The sequence below is a fragment of the Sphaerodactylus townsendi genome, linkage group LG16, assembly GCF_021028975.2.
Source record: "Sphaerodactylus townsendi isolate TG3544 linkage group LG16, MPM_Stown_v2.3, whole genome shotgun sequence".
In the NCBI taxonomy this organism is placed as follows: Eukaryota; Metazoa; Chordata; class Lepidosauria; order Squamata; family Sphaerodactylidae; genus Sphaerodactylus; species Sphaerodactylus townsendi.
In genome coordinates this window covers 12,113,347-12,131,673 of record NC_059440.1, presented here as the reverse complement: position 1 = coordinate 12,131,673, position 18,327 = coordinate 12,113,347, and the positions used below count along the sequence as shown (strand labels likewise).

Below are 18,327 nucleotides of genomic sequence, written 5' to 3'. Positions count from 1 at the left end.
TCCCCTTCCATACATGGATTAAGTTTGAAGGGGTACAGCTCAGAGCCAAGAGATTTGAAACTGACCAGGATTTCCTTTGCCACAGGATTGTGCACCATCCAGATTTATAGAATACAACAGGGCTTGGTTGCAAGGAACAACAGAAGAGTAGGAAAGGGGGGAAATATGTTAATTAATGCCTAGGTGTAAAAGCAGTGCATCCAAGCTAATCCACCACTGACTCTTCCCTCATCCAAATCTGCCCCATAAAAATTCCCCGGTATGATTTTCCATCTCATACCTATCTGACAAAGTGGGCTGCTACACATCAAAGCTGGTATTGAAATGGATGTTGTTTGTCTTGAAGGTTCCCCTAGATTTCTGTTTTATTTTAGAAGAGGCATCCCACAATGCCCTCGAGCCAGAGTGATCAAGCATGCATGAGAAGTGACAGTGATGGGGCAATGATGAGTTGGACCCCTCCCTGCCTTAGATGAAGGTTGTAAAGAATGAAATGTTTGCTTATTTTAAAACCAAGTTGCCCTGCAGTGCAAGATCTTGCCCTAACAGAATGTTCATGCATTAAGCTACATTGGATAAGGAAAGTGATGGTTGTCTGAGCGCTCTGACCCCGAGATTGTATTCTCTAGTCCTAAAACATTCCTGCGAGCAAAGGGAATGTTTTGTATCTTGTAAAGTCAGGGGTCAGCGGCTGGCATTAAGAGGGAACCCAGAGAACTCTACATTACTCCAGGGGTAAACCTGGAGCTGGGGTCGGATATTTGAGGGTGGACCGGGAGAGTGAGTGGAAAGAATCTGGCAGCCAGTCCCTGAAGAACAGTATATATAAACCCAATGTAAACTTGTATCAGATTGCACGAGCATTGGGAAGGGATTCCCCTTGGTCATTATATTGTTGTTTTGCTATCTGCGCAGATAATAAAAGGCAGCTTGGCTTTCCATTGCCTTTGTGTGATTCATGGGGCTGAATTCCCAGCAGGCAAACCAGACCATTTGGCCTGTGGAAACAACAGGAGCAGCTGCCCTGTAGCCATGCCAAATGCAGCAAGGGTGGAGATAGTCCTGCCCAGGAGTAAATCCTTGAGGCGATCCAAAGAAAGGCTTCCGTCAATAACAAAATACAAATTAGACATAGAAAGCTCAAATCCCAGTGACCATTTTGTTTAACCAGGTTCTTGCATCTCTGATTACGCAGATTAGACGCCAGACCGAACCCCATTGGATAGTATGTTGCAGGAGACATGTTTCCGTCCTGCTCAAATCCTTGCGAAGCCCATGTGTGTTTGGGTGTGTGTCTGTGTGTCTGTGTTTTGGAGAGACAGTGCAACAGGGACTAAAATAACACTCCCCCAAAGGGCCCAACTCTTTCCAACAGCTTTCCGCCCACTTAAGGCATGCAGTTTGCAAATACGTTTCAAATATGTTAAATCTCGCAGGCTTTTCCACCCCCTCTAATCACATTCAATGCTGTGTTTGATTTAAGCAATAATAGCTCTCTCCCTCCCCAAATATATTAACTGTTGGAAGTGATGAATCCAATTTTAGTTGTTTGTCTACCACTGTGGCTGGTTTCCCGCAGTCCTGTGGTGCAATAAAATTTATTAGGAGTTTTACAAGCATTCTTGAGTGTGTTGTTCTTTAGATTGCTAGAGGACTCTTATGAGAGGGGACTAAAGCCCAGCGTCTTTCTATCTCATGGTGTTAAATTATTCCAAGAGTGGTACTCTCAGGGAAACAAGAAGCCGTGGCAGATAATTGCGTCTTAAATAAACCCCTTTTCTTTGCATTTTACTGTGTTATCATCATATGTTTTCTCCCCGTCCTTCCTGTCTTTTGCTAATTCACCATCCTCAAAACGATTAAGCTGGTTGCCAGCCTGTTTCTGGGCTCCATTCAATATGCTGATTTTTAAGCAAATACATCATGTTTGAAAAAAAAACCACATTTATTCTCTTCGTTGCTTCACTCTGCCTTTCTCCCAACACATTTACATCTTTCTCCTCTCTTCCATTTTATCCTTACAACAACCCTGTGAGGTAGGTTAGGCTGAGTGTCATGCCCCCACAGAGACTTTTGTTATTTCCCCATTAAGCTTCAGTTTCCCCATAGTTTGTGGGGGTTTAGTTCATTGTAAAGTCTTCCAAGGGAGGGAATTTTAGTTAGCCCATGTCCCTTTAAGACATTTCCCAAGAGGCAGTCTTCCTTCTTTACCCAGCAATCCCCTGTTTTAGCTCTAGCCAGTCAGTCAGAGCGAGATGCCAAGAGTAGCTGGAGACTGTAATATTCGTGACGTATATGGTGGTCCATAGTAGTCTATGGTGATATGAAGAGCACAAGTTAAGGCTAACAGCAATTAGAACCAGACAAAGACTGAAGGAACTAAAAGGAAGCAAGGCACAGTGGACTTTCTTGAAAGCAACCAAGAGAAGACACAGTCTACAGCTTCAAATCGGCTCAAGACAAGCAAGTTCTTTGATTTAGAAAGACCCAAGGGAGGAGTTAGGGTCTTAATTCTCCTAAGTAATAAACCTATTGTTTGAATTGTTGAACCTGGCTTGTGTCTCCCCCACTCTGTGCTAGCCAAGTACAGAGCACCAAAAACAGATTCACTTGAGGGTCAGAACACTGAGAGAGAATGCGACTGGCCCAAAGTCACCCAGAGGGGTTTTTTGTTCAGAACTTTGCTTGAGGATAAGGAGTCTAATATTTCATATGCTGTGGCAAACTTCTGTTCTGTCTGTTAAAAATGTAGTCTCGCGGTAAATAAGCCTGCAGGTTCCTCGCTTTGTAAAACGGCCGCGCTTATTTGCATTTGTATTCCTTTTATTGTTGCTATCCTTGTAATCCCTTTGTTTTTATCATTAGCTGTTTGATTTTGTTAAATAATTTCCATGTATTGTTTTCATGCTGCTGATCTATGACCGCAATTACAGTTAAAGTTAAATCCTGACTCTCCCCAAATCCTAATCGGATGTTCTAATGACTACGCGAGATGCGTGCAGTTTCCAAAAACATAAAGCGGAAATCATGAAAACCATGGGCAAAATATAGACAGATACAAAATAAAGGAATATTCATTCATTCCTTGTGAGAAGCAAAAGGGGGATGAAGCCGCATGGTTAAGAGATGGGTTGGAGCTCACAGAGGGGTTTTGCTGTTGGTTATTTTCATTGTTTCCTTTCCTCCTTATTGTTTTGACTCTTATCTGTGAGTTAAATGGTTAAGAGCAGGGACACTCTAATCTGGAGAACCAGGTTTGATTCCCTGCTCTGCCACTTGAGCTTTGGAGGCTTATCTGGGGAACTAGATTAGCCTGTGCACTCCAACACATGCCAGCTGGGTGCACTCCAACACATGCCAGCTAGTCACAGTTCTTCTGAGCTCTCAGCCCCACCCACATCACAGGGTGTTTGTTGTGGGGGGAAAAGGAGATTGTAAGCCCCTTTGAGTCTCCTACAGGAGAGAAAGAGGGGGTATAAATTCAAACTCTTCTTCTCAGTAATGACCTTGTTGCCCCTGGTGAGAGGCAAGGTGTCTAGAGTCCCCTGCGAGCAACATTTCAGGGACATTTTGGGATATGCAAGGAAGAGACCAAGGAAAATCAGCTCCATGGATGGAAATCCCTTCTCTCAGCAGACACATTCTGCAGCGGTCCACACTACATACTCTTAAATGAAGAGCAGGATTTATTGAAGTTAGCTCACAGAGATATTGGCAATCAAAGCGGCAAGTGGAGACTTCTGGGAGCCTTTGTTACCCAATGAGAGGCAGTCAGCCGAGGTGCCCCCGGACCTCAAATGTCAGGAGAAGGAATACAAATAAGAGAAACGGAACACATGCTTGCAAACTATAAGCCTGTGCTTCTGACCTGTGGTCCAGGTGGGTCACCAACCACTTGGACTTTCCCCCAGAAACAGCAACTAATTCCTCAAGCTGCCAAGAAAAATTTCATTACCTGTCTCTGAATGATTATCTGCCTTAATATTGTTTCTGGCTGTTACAGCATCCCTACTGGTGCCATTGCTGTTATTTCGGGCAGAGCTCAAGGTATTATTTTGCTCAACTCAGCCACCTGGCTTCCAGCTTTTCCTCTCCCAAGAAGCCAGTGGATTTCCACTTTGTAAAATGACTCCTGTTCCACAATAACAGAGAGCCAGCGTAGTGCAGTGGTTATGAGCAATGGCCTCTAATCTGGGGAACTGGATTTGATTTCCCACTCCTCCGAAGGAGGGGTGGACTCTTATCTGGGGAACTGGGTTTGTTTCCCTGCTCCTCCACAGATCCTCCTGCTGGGTGACCTTGAGCTAGTCACAGGCCTCTTTGAACTCTCTCCGCTCCACCTACCTCACAGGGCATCGGTTATGGGGAGAAGAAGGGAAGGAGTTCGTAAGCCGCTTTGGGATGCCTTATGGTTGAGAGAAGCGGGATATAAATCCAGACTTTTCCTCTTATTTTTGTTACTGCATACATTTAAGCACATGTGTTCTCTAAAGCTGTGGTCTTGTACATATGGCCCTCCTCCTCAAAGGACATGCATAGGCTTGGTCAATACCCTAGAAATTTGGTAAAAATCAGATTCGTATTTATTCAGGCATAAAGTTATCGCTTCTCGGCCTATCGGCTAAGATCAAGTGTAGCATAAAGTTATCTGCATGCCCGAATAAGACAAATAACATATTCAGATACACCCGAATATTCGGGTACACCCGAAAAATTTGGGTCTGTGATTTTTTTGCATTTGGATTCGTTCATATTCGAGCAGGACATATTCGGCCAATTTGTGCCGGAATATGCCCAAATTCGCCCAATTCGGGCTTAATCTGGTATTTGTTGCACCTGAATCTCCAAGCCTAGACATGCATTCACAAACCTAGTCTCAGAAATCCAATGTGCCTCTCACATTTGATGGTATGGTATTATCATAAAGCCAAATCTCATCATTGATTCTGGACGCCATGGTTTTAGCACATGGGTTATTTGATTCCTGATTGGTTGAAGCCTGTAGCTGATGACTAGAAAAACCAATAACGAAGGGTCCTTTAGAAAACATTTTAGACCCTCAGAGAGGTTGCTGCAGCAACCATGTTTGCCTTGTTTTCTCCTCTATGCATTTTGTGAGAATAAGCCATGAAAAATCTCAGATAGCTTTTGGTTGTTGTAAATTTTCCAGGCTGTGTGGCCGTGGTCTTGGTCTGCTAGATCTTGTTCCTAATGTTTCGCCTGCATCTGTGGCTGGCATCTTCAGAGGTGTATCACAGAGGTGTATCATATAGCTTTTGTTTGCTGTCTTATGACTCTTGAATGCAGCTAAATCAGTCAGCACATCAGGATTATTAGTTCATCGTATGACTAAGCAAGCTATGCTCTCTACATGTGATCGTAAGGAAATGTCGGATGATAGTCCTTTATGCAAAACTGCACTGGGTTTCTCATTATACTGTCTCAAGGAAAAGAGCTGATACAATCATAGGCTTATTCCGCACATGCAGAATAATGCACTTTCAAACTGCTTTCAGTGCTCTTTGAAACTGTGCGGAATGGCAAAATCCACTTGCAAACAGTTGTGAAAGTGGTTTGAAAATGTATTATTTTGCGTGTGCGGAAGGGGCCATAGAGTCTTTGGTGTTCGGCAAAAGTTTATTTACAAAAACTGCATGGAAATTTGAAAATGGTCAACATATTATCATAGTTTTTAAGGGTGTTGTTCCTCCTGTGTCCTTCAGATGAAAAACAGCGGTTAGCTACGGCCTGAAAGTATTGTGTATCTTGCGGACTCATGGTGATGCGAACTGGCCGTACAGCGCACTGCTGAAAAAAATGCAGTAAAACAGAACACTTTTTGCTCAACATTCTCCTCGAGCCAGGGCTGGCTCGAGGCCTTTTGCTGTTTGAATCACAAAGGGAAGGGTAGCCTAGAAGTCTAATTAATTAATTATTGCCAGTGACGTTAGCAGTGAACCAGTACACCCTTATCTCTAAGCCTTTTTGAAAGATATTTAGAATGTGATGCAGCCCGAAGTGAGTGCATTTTACCCCCACTGGTATCAAACTCTTTCCCAATGAGATAAAGCTCAGTTTATTTAGATAAAGCCCTTAACATTTAATTTTTCTTTAAAAACGCAAATGTCTTGCTTTTTTTTTCTTGTTTCTAATCAGAGCAATTCCCTACTCTGACTAATCCAGCAGATAATGCTTGTCTGTCCTCTAAAATGTAAATGATCCCCAAAGCCCTAGCAAAGCTATCCTGTCCCTTGCAGTACTGCTGTAATAAAAAAAATTACTATTTTACCTATATAGAAAATGTATTAATTGTCGTTTGGTCGAAGGTACTCATAATTTATTTTCCTTTTTTTTTTCAAATCGGTTTGTTGGTTTATGGTCAAAAGTCATTGCAAAACCAGATTCCGTTGAGAGCCCAAGAGAGGGATTTTGTGTATCGAGATACCAATCAAAATTAATCTAACAATTAATTCCGCTACAATTACAAAACCAAAGGGACATTATGTAGTCAAATGGAATTCCAGGCCCTTTGAATGTTTCCCCGTCAGCTTATTTCAAATGGCATCTCCAAGCCACGTGGCTGCAATTAAAATAACTCTGATAAGCGAGTGGCGATAGCAGCGGGGTTGTTTTTTTTAAAGGAAGCCGGAGGCAGGAGCAAAGATTTTATATCTGTTAAAGCAGGGAAGGGAAATCAGAAGGTTTTTCTTGTGCTCTGAAATTCTACAGGATGTCTGTTCCAGCTTATGCATCCCCTTGAATCCCTCCCTTCCCAGTATAGAAGTGTCTATTTCAACGCATCACATAGGCCCCTTCTGCACGTGCAGAATAATGCACATTCAATCCACTTTCACATATGTTTGTGAATTACTATTCTGCATAGTAAAATCCAGCTTCAAACTGCATTGAAAGTGGATTGAAAGTGCATTATTCTGCGTGTGCGGAAGGGGCATAGTGGGGTAACGGAGAAGGAACTCTAAAAGCCCCCGGAGAGTTGTTGCCAATCAGAATACACAATGCTAACCTTGAGAGACTGATGGTTTGACTCATTAGATAGCAGTGCGATTTGAGCCTTCTTGTAGGCAGGGGCTAAAGTGGCTCAGTGGCTAAGCATCTGCTTGCCATGCCGAAGGTCCTTGGTTCAATTCCTGGCATCTTCAGCTACAAGGCTGAGGTAGCAGCTGATGCGAAAGACCTCCATTTGAGACCCCTGGGGAGCAGCTGCCAATCAAAGTAGGTTGTGTAGCATTTGATAAACCAATGGTCCATTTGACAGCGTGTCCATTCGACAGCTAAACAGAGACAGCTAAATGAAGTTTGTGGGCCCATGTGGATGGCTGCTGGAGGGTGAGGCAGGGTGGCATGCTTATCAGGAGGGGCACAAGAAACCAACATGCCAGAAACCAACATGGTGAGGAAAAGGGGCTGCAGCTCAATGATAAAGCACTTGCTTTGCATACTGAAGGCCCTAGGTTCAATTCCTGACATCCCAGGGCCGTGGTGGCGAACCTTTGGCACTCCAGATGTTATGGACTACAATTCCCATCAGCCCCTGCCAGCATGGCCAATTGGGGGCTGATGGGAATTGTAGTCCATAACATCTGGAGTGCCAAAGGTTCGCCACCACGGTCCCAGGGGGTGGCCCACAATAATCAGTATCACTACTGTGCAGCTTCATGGATATTTTCATGGTAGCAATCCACACATGTATTTATTCATACAAATTGTGTTGGGGTGACCATTATTAGCGCGATGTATTTATTTGCTTCACTTATACCAGCCACACTGCTTTCCCCAGGGGGGACCTGCACCGAAGTGACTTCCAACACTCCCCCCATCTGCATTTTATTCTAACAACAACCCTGTGAGGAAGGATAAGTTGAGAGTCTGGCCCAAGATCAACCAGCAAGCTTCAATGGCAAAGTGAGGACAACAATGGAAATGAGTAAAGAAAGCCCTTGTCGAGTTTAGGTTGTTGAAGCTGTGGGGTTTGAGCTGGAGGTCAGGCTACATGACCTACAAAGATCCTCCCAGTCTATGATTGAAATGCTATTGGTATGGTCTAAAAAGGTATGGTTAAAAAGGGAATGGTTAAAAAGGTATGGTATGGTTAAAAAGGGAAAAGCCATACTATTGGTATGGTCTATGCCAGGGGTCTGCAACCTGCAGCTCTCCAGATGTTCATGGACTACAAATCCCATCAGCCCCTGCCAGCATGACAAATTGGCAAAAGATTTAAAAATTCAAGATTATCTAGATGTCTTTTAAACTTAACATAACCCCATTCTCATTCTAAAATGCTAAAATATTTGATATAAATCTTAACCTAGCAAGGTGCAGCATATTTTAAGTGCCACAGCACAGCATTTAATGGTCAGCAATGGTCAGCAATGAGACCAGTGGCTTTTCTTCTATTAAAAGCATCTTAACAAACAATGAATCTTAACTAACAACAAAGGTTATTGATCAGAAGAGAAACAAACCTTGTGTGGGCCTCCTGATAAACGGGAAAGCGAACCAAGACATTCTACAGCAGTGGTGGCAAACCTATGGCACGGGTGCCAGAGGTGGCACTCAGAGCCCTCTCTGTGGGCACGCGCAAACAGAGTCCCCCCCCCCCAACATATCTAGGCTGGCCTGGGCCGCTGGGCTCGATTATTAGCATTAAACGTAAGACCTAGTTTTGGGGAAGCAGTGTAGGTAACCCTGTTAAACTCCACTGATTTTCATGCGAAGAACTAAAGCGCAATCCTTTACCTGGGAGTAAGCTCGATTGCTGGCAATGGGGCTTGCTTGCCTAGGGTCGTGATTCACTCATTCGAAGCGTTGCACGGTTGCTTCACCAAGCTTACTCCCAAGTAACGTCCGCCTCAGAGCCAACCGTTTTTTCTAAACTAAAACCTCAGTATTCAGGTTAAATTGCCGTGTTGGCACTTCGCAATAAATAAGTGGGTTTTGGGTTGCATTTTGGGCACTCGGTCTTGAAAAACGCCATCACTGTTCTACACTTTTGATGCCCCCTGACTCATTTGCCAGTGTGTTAGAACCTTGTCGGCTTTGAAATGGTTAAAAAGGGAAAAGCAAAGTTGGGAGAGGTCCAAAACATCTGCAAGCAAGCTTAGAATGAGTTTTTTCTTTCACAGAAAGCTTGGATGCTGGCTTCACTAAAACAAGAAAAGGGGTATCAACACGATTCAGTGTCTGAGTCCTTCAGAATAAAACAGCCCTCTGGATATCCCGCGCGATTTATATTTCAGAGGCGCTTTGGAAATCAGTTTAATTTGGACATCAAAATCAAAAGAAAGCCCAGTCCTCATTCTGTTTTCTTATCTACTGAAAGCTTTCTTATGTTGCAGGCCCAAATGGGTGAGAAACTCCATTTCAGATTTGCATCTGTTCAGCAATATGTCTGTGATAGAGACTAAGGTGAAATTGCTGCCTTGTCCAACCAGTGCTTGAAGTGAACAGGGTTTTGTGTGTCTTTTGAGATTTGTAATTAGATAAAGGGTTATATTTGTAGTTTATAGAGTGTGCTTTTTTAGGGTAGATTCCCCTCGTTCCTTCATTGTTTTAGAAATACTCAGTGCTTCGCTCTTCCATGGTTTCAGTTTAATTAAGATTTTCTAAAATCAGTTCCAGGTAATTTGGGACTCCAAAACCCAGGAAGAAATTCAGATGAGGATAATTTCTGAAGTATTTGTATTTTTAAAATATTTCCACTGCTACCATGGCTTTTGTTCTGGAGGGATATAGATGTTGACTGGACACCTGGAAGGAGAAACCACCTCTTTTAACTTTCCCCCCAATCAAAAAATAAATAAATCACATTTTGACAACCAATTGTCCGAGCCCCACACATTGGCCTTGTACAGATCCATCCAGAGGGGCCCGGCAGACGGAAGGCATCACTCCACCTCTTCCAAAGGGGTTTCCCGCGGTGCAGGAAGCCTAAAAGTGTTTTTTTAAGAAGCCAAAAATCCCCCATAGAGGTGGATAGAGGGTACACCACAAAAATCGTGGCTTATCTCCATCAGCTGCTCCACCAATGCACAGGGCCTAGCCAGGCAGTGGAGGCTGACTAAGGTCGTGCCCACCAATGGTTCACCCCCAGCCACGCCCACGCAGCATTTTGTGGCAGCATGCCTGGGCAGCAGCAAGAATTTCTGAGTTGGGCACCCCAGAGCTGTGAGATGCCCAGTCACCCAGGCAGGAGCAGCAGTGGCATAGTGGTTAAGAGCAGGTGTACTCTGATCTGGAGGAACCGGGTTTGATTCCCAGCTCTGCCGCCTAAGTTGTGGAGGCTTATCTGGGGAATTCAGATTAGCCTGTACACTCCAACACATGCCAGCTGGGCAACCTTGGGCTACTCACAGTTCTTCTAGGCTCTCTCAACCCCACCTACCTCACAGGGTGATTGTTGTGAGGGGGGAAGGGAAAGGAGTTTGTAAGCGCCTTTGAGTCTCCTTGCAGGAGAGAAAGGGGGGATATAAATCCAACTCTCTTCTTCTTCTTCTTCTTCTTCTTCTTCTTCTTCTTCTTCTTCTTCTTCTTCTTCTTCTTCTTCTTCTTCTTCTTCTTCTTCTTCTTCTTCTTCCAGTGCCAGTGCATTTGTCCCTTGCACCAGTGGAGTGGGCACCCATTCTGGCACAGGACACACGGACTCAGAAGGGAGATTCACTCCCCTTGGATTGGGCTGCCCAACATTAACTTTTCTTTTTAAAAGCAATATTTTCATCAATTGTTATCAATATTAAAATACACCCAGGAAAATAAAATAAAAGAGCATCGAACCATTTTTTAAAAAATAACACTTTAACTAATATTGTAACAATATACGTAAACCTGTAACAAGTAAAATGGAGCGTGATTTGCAATAAGACCTAAACATGATGTAAATTTAAGAGAGTTTCTTCTGTCTTCCTAATATCCCCTATGGTTCTTCTATACAGATAAGACGAACTTGTCGATATTAAACAAGCAGTTATTTATAGCCTTAACTAGTAACATATTCATTCAGCTTCCCCAATTCTATTTTTGAACACAGACATTTAGATTTCGTCGCGAGAAATCCTGCAAATAAACTTCAGTTGCGGGGTTTATGGATGTTATAAAAAATTAAAGAATGCTCTACCATACGTTAGGAAAAAAACGAGAGCAGACCTTCAAAGAGAGATAACTAGGTCAAGAAACAAGGGAAAATATGTTTATACTGAGCAAAAAAAAAAGATATGGAACACACCTGTTATTCTTTCCTTTGATACTGTAATCTGTGTGGGTGGCAGTGGGAATGTTATTGTTCACAGCTGTGATCTTAATGAAAGGATGTGTGTATATATGTGTGCATGTTTTACCCTTTGATTCATGTCCTGTGTAAAGACTACCCTTAAAAAATGTGCCAGTCCATTAGCAATTCATAAGTATGTTGTGCCGCAAGGAGGTTAACTCTCACTGAGATGGTAAACCTGTGCTTGTCTCAACACACTAGTGGGGGGTCCTATATTACTTCTTGTGCTTCCACATGTGCAGAGGCATAGCAAGGGGGGAAAGCGCTGGGTGTATCGGTGCGTCCTCCGCCCCAAACGCCCCCGCCATGTCCCAGAACACCCCCACCACACCCCCACAGGGGTGCACCCAGTGCGTCGCCCCCACCCTACCCCCTTGGAGCTACACCTCTGCCCCTGCCCACAACACACCAGTTCCTCCCACTCCACTGCCCATTGCCCACCTCCCTCCCATGCCTCTTCCATGTCTGGAGCAATTGTAAGTTTGTCACGGTTTGCCCCCCCCCCGCCACGCACCCTTGGAGCTACACCTCTGCACATGTGTTATTTCCATCTCCTGTGTTTGCCATACTGCATCGTGTGTGTTTTGTAAATTTGTTTTCTGCATGTGTTTTGCTCCCTGTGGGGGGTCACTTCAATTCTGCCATTTTTTCTGGTTTTTTATTTTTTTCCTGATTTTTTTCAGGTTTTTCTCTGAGTACTTTAAAGGTGCTTGTGAAAAAAAAAACAGGAAAAAGCTAGGACAAATTAAGGTAGCCACTAGAGGGAGCAAAACATGTATGGGAAAGGGGGGGAACAAGTATTACGAGCGCACAACCAACGAAATAACACATGTGGAAAAGCGCTTAGATGGGACGGTGGAAGTCCTGAACAAATGCCTGGGGAAAAGAATGGGATGGAGGGACCAGTAAATTGACACTCAGAGAAGACAGTACTGCAATGCTGGTGTTCAGGGAGGGGTCACCCTGTCCGGGGGAGCCTTACACACTCCCTGAAATTCAGGCCCTGAAGGAGCAGCTTTGTGACACGGGGATATTGCTGTATCCTGGCCTGCAGATAGAGGCTCAAGGTTTACTCTATGGCAGGCAGTGCCTTTAATCAGCTTTGGCTGATATACCAACTATGGCTGTGCCATGATAAGTGTGATCTGGCCAGAGTGATCCATGCTGTGATCAGCCAATGTGATGTAGTGGTGAAAAGTGTCAGACTAGGATGTGGGAGGTTGAAAACTTCACTCATGCCATAAAATCTTGCTGGGTGGCCTTGGGTCACAGCAGCTGCCCCACCTTGGTGTATGCTGAGGCCTGCCCTGCACAGCTTGACTGACTTTATGAAAATAAAATGGAGGGAAGAATAATGTAAGCTGCTTTGGACTCCTGTTGGGGAGACAGATTAAACAAACAAACAAATGAAGTTTGCTGGCCTTCTGCTGCGGCAGAGTGCAGTGTGGTGTAGTGGTTAAGAAAAGTAGACTCTGTCTAATCTGGAGAACAGGTTTGTTTCCCCGCTCCTACATGTGAAGCCTGCTATGTAGCCTTGGGCTAGTCAAAGTTCTCTCAGAACCCTCTCAGCCCTATCTAGCTCACAAGGTGTCTGCTGTGAGAAGGGGAAGGAATGACGAAAGCAGGAGAGAGAGAGAACAGCAACATCACAGACAGGATAGGTTAATTTAGACTATAATTGCAGATCGGATTAGATCATTAGACAAGTTTAGAAAGTAAACTGGTGTAAACTGCCTTCTTACGCTCTGGCTATCTCACTGCATTTTGAAAAACTGGTCATAATTTTTGAGTCTCTTATCCCATTGAATTAAGTTCAAAATTGTGCGCCAAGACTGAATATCTCGGAATGGAAACTTAGTTGTTAGGTTTGGGGTTGTTTTATTTTGTAGCGGTTACAAAATAACATACCTTATTTCAATTATATTATGTCATGAAATTTAATGGCTCCCGCAAATGGACTCAAATCTGATTTTATTCTTCTTTATTCCATTTCCTGACCATATAATGCATATGGGAGTTTATGTATATCGTTTTTTAAAACTAGAAATAAAAAAGGATTGTACTCAGACTCTTCACTGTGGTCAGCTAGGTTTCTATGAGATGGGGTTTTTTTGTGTAGGTGGGCATCTTCTTTTCTTATATATTTGAGAAGTTCTACTATTCTCATTCAGTTTGCATTTTAACTCCCAGCATTTGAGTTATTTTTCCTTTCCACCTCTTATTTATTTCTGCCTGCTGTTCCTTTTGTGATGTTTTGCAGCTTTTACTGCAAACCACCTTGGACACATAAGTAGACTGGAGAGAAACATTTCAAAGAAAGAAAGAAACCAACTCTGGCCAGCCAAAGGACCATTCTTGTGCACAGCACACCACAGGGCTTTGAACAAGTTCAGGATGCTTTTTGACAGCTGAAATTGCCACCGCGCACCCGGTTGTTACGCTGCCCCCGTTCAGTAAGGCATCAGACTCTTTCGAAAAACAATAGCAGACAAAATGAAGGTATAGAAGGGTGTAACGTATAAGTGGAAAGAAATGTGCAATAAATCCATTTGAGCCCACTGACTGAACATAATTTCAAATAATATAAAGAACAGAAGATCAGTATAAAAGAAGCATATACAGGGGAATAAACAACAATTGAAAGGTGTTCCTGAATGCTTTCACAGCCGGATTCAACTGGTTGTTGTGGGTTTTCCAGGCTGTGTGGCCGTGGTCTGGTAGATCTTGTTCCTAACGTTTCGCCTGCATCTGTGGCTGGCATCTTCAGAGGTGTATCATAGAGAGAAGTCTGTTACACACTGTGTCCAATCAGACGTAACAGACTTCCCTCTGTGAGGGAATGTTAGGAACAAGAACTACCAGACCACAGCCACCCAGCCCGGAAAACCCACAACAACCAATTGAAAGGTGATTCAAAAGTTCAGAGGTCAAAACTTCACAAGAATATGCCGGCAACTCCATTTCAAATATTCTTCTTCTTTTGAAAATGCCACCTGGCACAAATCAAGGGCTGTGAAGTAAATATCCGTTAATGAGAATGGGGGCACAAAGGGCTATCAGCAGATTATGTGTTTAAGAACTTCATAAATATCCCGCAAATCTGTAAAAGATTGTATGTGGCCCATGACAAACACTGTGTTAATTAAGAAGCAAAAAGGGCCAGAAAAAAGTCACATCGACCTATAAAATATAGAGTACTGAATCACATGCCCGCAGAACTTACAACAAGTTCTGGGTGCTTTTTGACAGCTGAAATTGCTAGCTTGCTCGGCTACTGCCATCCAGTTACGCATCACACCCATATGCACTTAGCAGCAGCAAGCATGAGTACCGGTAATTCATTTCTCAGCAGCACATATACATAAGGTCTTCTCTGTTCACCACACAACCTCAAGACAGATTCCAAGGAGGGTACACTATCACACATTCTTGGCAGGTAGTACGAATGAGGCCCTAAACGTTATTACACCAGATAAATGGCTTGATCTGTTTGGCCCTTTCCGCATGGGCCAAAAACAGCGCCTTAGGGACGGCAAAAACACCGTCCCTAGGGAGCTGTTCGCATCGCAGCAGCGCCGCCCTCGCTCCCCCCCAGCAGCACGAAGCCGCTGTTTCCCAACCTCACTCCCCGAGCGAGGTTTTCCGGAAACAGCAGCTTCCAACCGCTGCCGTGTGAATGGCAGCGGCTGGAAGGTGCCATGTCCCCCGCGCCACCCCTGCAAGCTTACCTCGTCTCCTGGCTTCCGTCTCGTCGCAGAGGCCAGGGGACACACCCCCCTGGCCTGCGACTCCAGAGCTGAGCTCCAGCCTGTGGGGGCATGTCCCCTGGCCTCTGCGACAAGCTGGAGGCCAGGGGACGAGGTAAGCTTGCAGGGACGGGCAAGCCTATGCGAAGGCTGCGCCGCTGCCTGCCGCCCTCCCGGGACCGTCCATGTGAATGGTCCGAGGGGGGTGCGTCGCCATCGTTTACGCTGACGCACCCCCGCACCATTGCAGTGCGGAAAGGGCCCCTGTGTGAGTTAGTAACTGTTGTTTGTCCCACGAGGGCTCCTTCATACATTTTGATACTTGAATATGGTACAAAAATATATACTGTTTTTGGGGTGGCAGTTGACTATCGAATTTACAATCAAAGATGAGAAGGTTCCCCTCGAATTCTGTTCCTTGATCGTTCCGGAATGTGCTTCATTTCACTCCTCCTGAATTCTCTTTAATTAGGAGACTTTTCTAAAATTAACCCTGGAATTGGAGCATGAACATTTTATGCTTCAGCTTTCAATTCAACTGCATCTTCTCTTCCCTCTTGTGTTTTCAGTGTGCATTGATAAACCATTGATCCCAAAAAATTGAATACATACGATCGATTCAAGATTCTTTTTTTGTGGCATGCATATTTATGGTCCTGTGGACTGGTAAAAACACCACACAAAAAGAACCTTGATAAGTGTCCACCAAATTGCTTTTTTTCAGTGTGTTACAAGCTCAGGGGTGACATCAGTCTCTTTTGCCTCCATTATATTTGCCCATAGAGGGGCAAATCCTTGTAGGGTTGCCAGTTCAGGGTTGTGAAATACTTGTTGATTTTGGGAGCGGAGCCTAGGTAGGATGGGGTTGAAGAGGGGTGGGACCTTGGGGGCGGAGCCTAGGTATGATGGGGTTGAAGAGGGGCGGGACCTTTAGCAGCAGTGGTGTAGTGGCTAAGAGCAGGTGTACTCTAATCTGGAGGAACCAGGTTTGATTCCCTGCTCTGCCGCCTGAGCTGTGGGAATTCTGGGGAATTCAGATTAGCCTGTGCACTCCACGCCAACTGGGTGACCTTGAGCTAGTCACAGTTCTTCTGAGCTCTCTCGGTCCCACTCACCTCACAGGGTGTGAGGGGGGAAGGGCAAGGAGATTGTAAGCCCCTTTGAGCCTCCTTACAGGAGCGAAAGGGGGGGCGATATAAATCCAACTCTTCTGCTGCTTCTTCTTCATCACAACTACTTCCTTAAATGTATCAATCACTGTTTGCAAAATACTTACCCTTTTATTCAGGGCAACCCAGCGTCCTAAAAGAATCACTTCCAGATGTCTGAGAGCAACTTTGGACAACCTCAGAAGCCAAGGTGGCGACAGGTCTATAACGCTCGCAGAAATGCTGGATCGGCGGGCAGTAAAATAATCCAGCTTTATTTTCCATATGGAAGTTTGGGAGGGTTGACCTCCCTCCAACACACACAGACACACACGCACACACCGAAAATTCTAAGCAGTTGAAACTATGCGGAAAGTTTTCCCCAAGGCTCTGCGGGCCACGTGGATGTCCTTTTGAGGCAAACAAGTCTGGAGGTAATTATAATCCTCAAAGTGCATTGTACTGCTTGTGAAAGAAGAACTGAGACTGACAACTCCGGAAATGGAATCCTTTTGTTGATCTGCCGTTCAAACGTTTGGGCTCCCAAACCGTCTTCCGTGTCCTGCCAGCAGCTTGTCTTAGCAGCCACAGTCCTGAACTCCAAAAAGGTGTGGCTTCCCCCCCAACCCCCCACTTCCTCCCAGCTTCTTCTTTCTACTTTGCTTCTTGACCTTGCTGTTTCAGGAGTCTCCGAGAGTGTGAACCGTGCTAATGGATTATCCGTGTGGCTGCTGATGCTGCCGCAATTGCAGGTTTATTTTTAAACACACACACCTTGCTTCCTTTCTCCTTGGGAATTATCAACAGAATTGCACCGAGGAGTAAACCGTTGCATCCACTTCTCACGTGGTGGCAGAGGGGTATATAGGGGAAATGTAGCCAGGTGCAAAATCTGAGCTTTCCGCCTCCCCTCCCACCGGCTGCCCTTCCCCACCACGACCAAACAATGTTTTGTTGCACCAGGTCTTGAAATCAGTGTATGGATCTGGAGGAGGAAGAGACATGTGGGGGGCTATTTTCCACCCCCCACGTGACTAAATGGCCGCAGCCCAAGGACATGTGACCCAGTGGTGGGATCCAAAAATTTTAGTAACAGGTTCCCATGGTGGTGGGATTCAAACTGTGGCGTAGCACCAATGGGGCTGGGTGGGGCATGACGGGGGCTGGGCATTCCTGGGCAGTGCTGTGGCAAGGATGCAGCCGCTGCGCCAGTCCTTGGGCAGGAAACGAATGCACGCAGGCGCAGGCTGCCACTCATGCCGGTGCACCTCCTGCTAGACTGCTTCAAGTTCTGCGCGCTACTGCTGAGAGGAGGGTGTAACTAAGGCAAAAATCACGTGGAAAAATCACCAGTTAGTAACCCCCTCTCGGCACACACAAATAATTAGTCACCTACTCTCGGGAACCTGTGAGAACCTGCTGCATCCCACCTCTGATGTGACCACATATGGCCCCTGGGTGGTATGCCCCTGCATGGTGCCTTGAAGCAGTAACACACACACACACACAAGTGCAATCGGTATGCTCAGCAACTGTCTGTTCACATGAATTCTCAGTCCTGGATCCCACCTCGTGGAATAGCCTGACTATAGAGGTCAAGAAGGCTCCCCTAATTTAATCCTTCCTCACAGTATGCAAAACAAAAATGTTTAGAAGAGCTTTTTAAATAGAACTATAGGATGATACAGTCCCCTGTGCAAGCACCACATCATTGCTGACCCATGGGGTGACATCATGTCACGTTTGCTAGGCAGACTTTGTTTTACAAGGTGGTTTGCCATTGCCGCCTTTACGTCCAGCAAGCTAGGTACTCATTTTACTGACCTCAGAAGGATGGGAGGCTGAGTCCATTTTGAGCCAGCGACCTGGAACCAACTTCTGTCGGGATCGAACTCAGGTTGTGAGCAGAGCTTTTGACTGCAGGACTGCAGCTTACCACTCTGCGCCATGGGACTCCCTACCAAAGGGATGGACCAGTTTGAAAGCAGTCACACGCTATTCAGTGCTTTGCAGATCGGGCTCTGGAACTGACAAACAAATGGCTTGGAGGAATCAGCCCTTTCAAACAGTATGTCTCAAGAGTTTGACTGCATGGCTCTGCAGTTTCTTCAGTGAAAGCGGCACCTTGCTCAGTTCAAGCCTTTGCATC

General features: G+C 45.0%; 1 pseudogene; it reads left to right on the top strand.

The window, feature by feature from the left end:
• Positions 1-4,601: 4,601 nt before the first annotated feature.
• LOC125446096 lies at positions 4,602-4,803 on the top strand (annotated as a pseudogene).
• Positions 4,804-18,327: the final 13,524 nt, after the last annotated feature.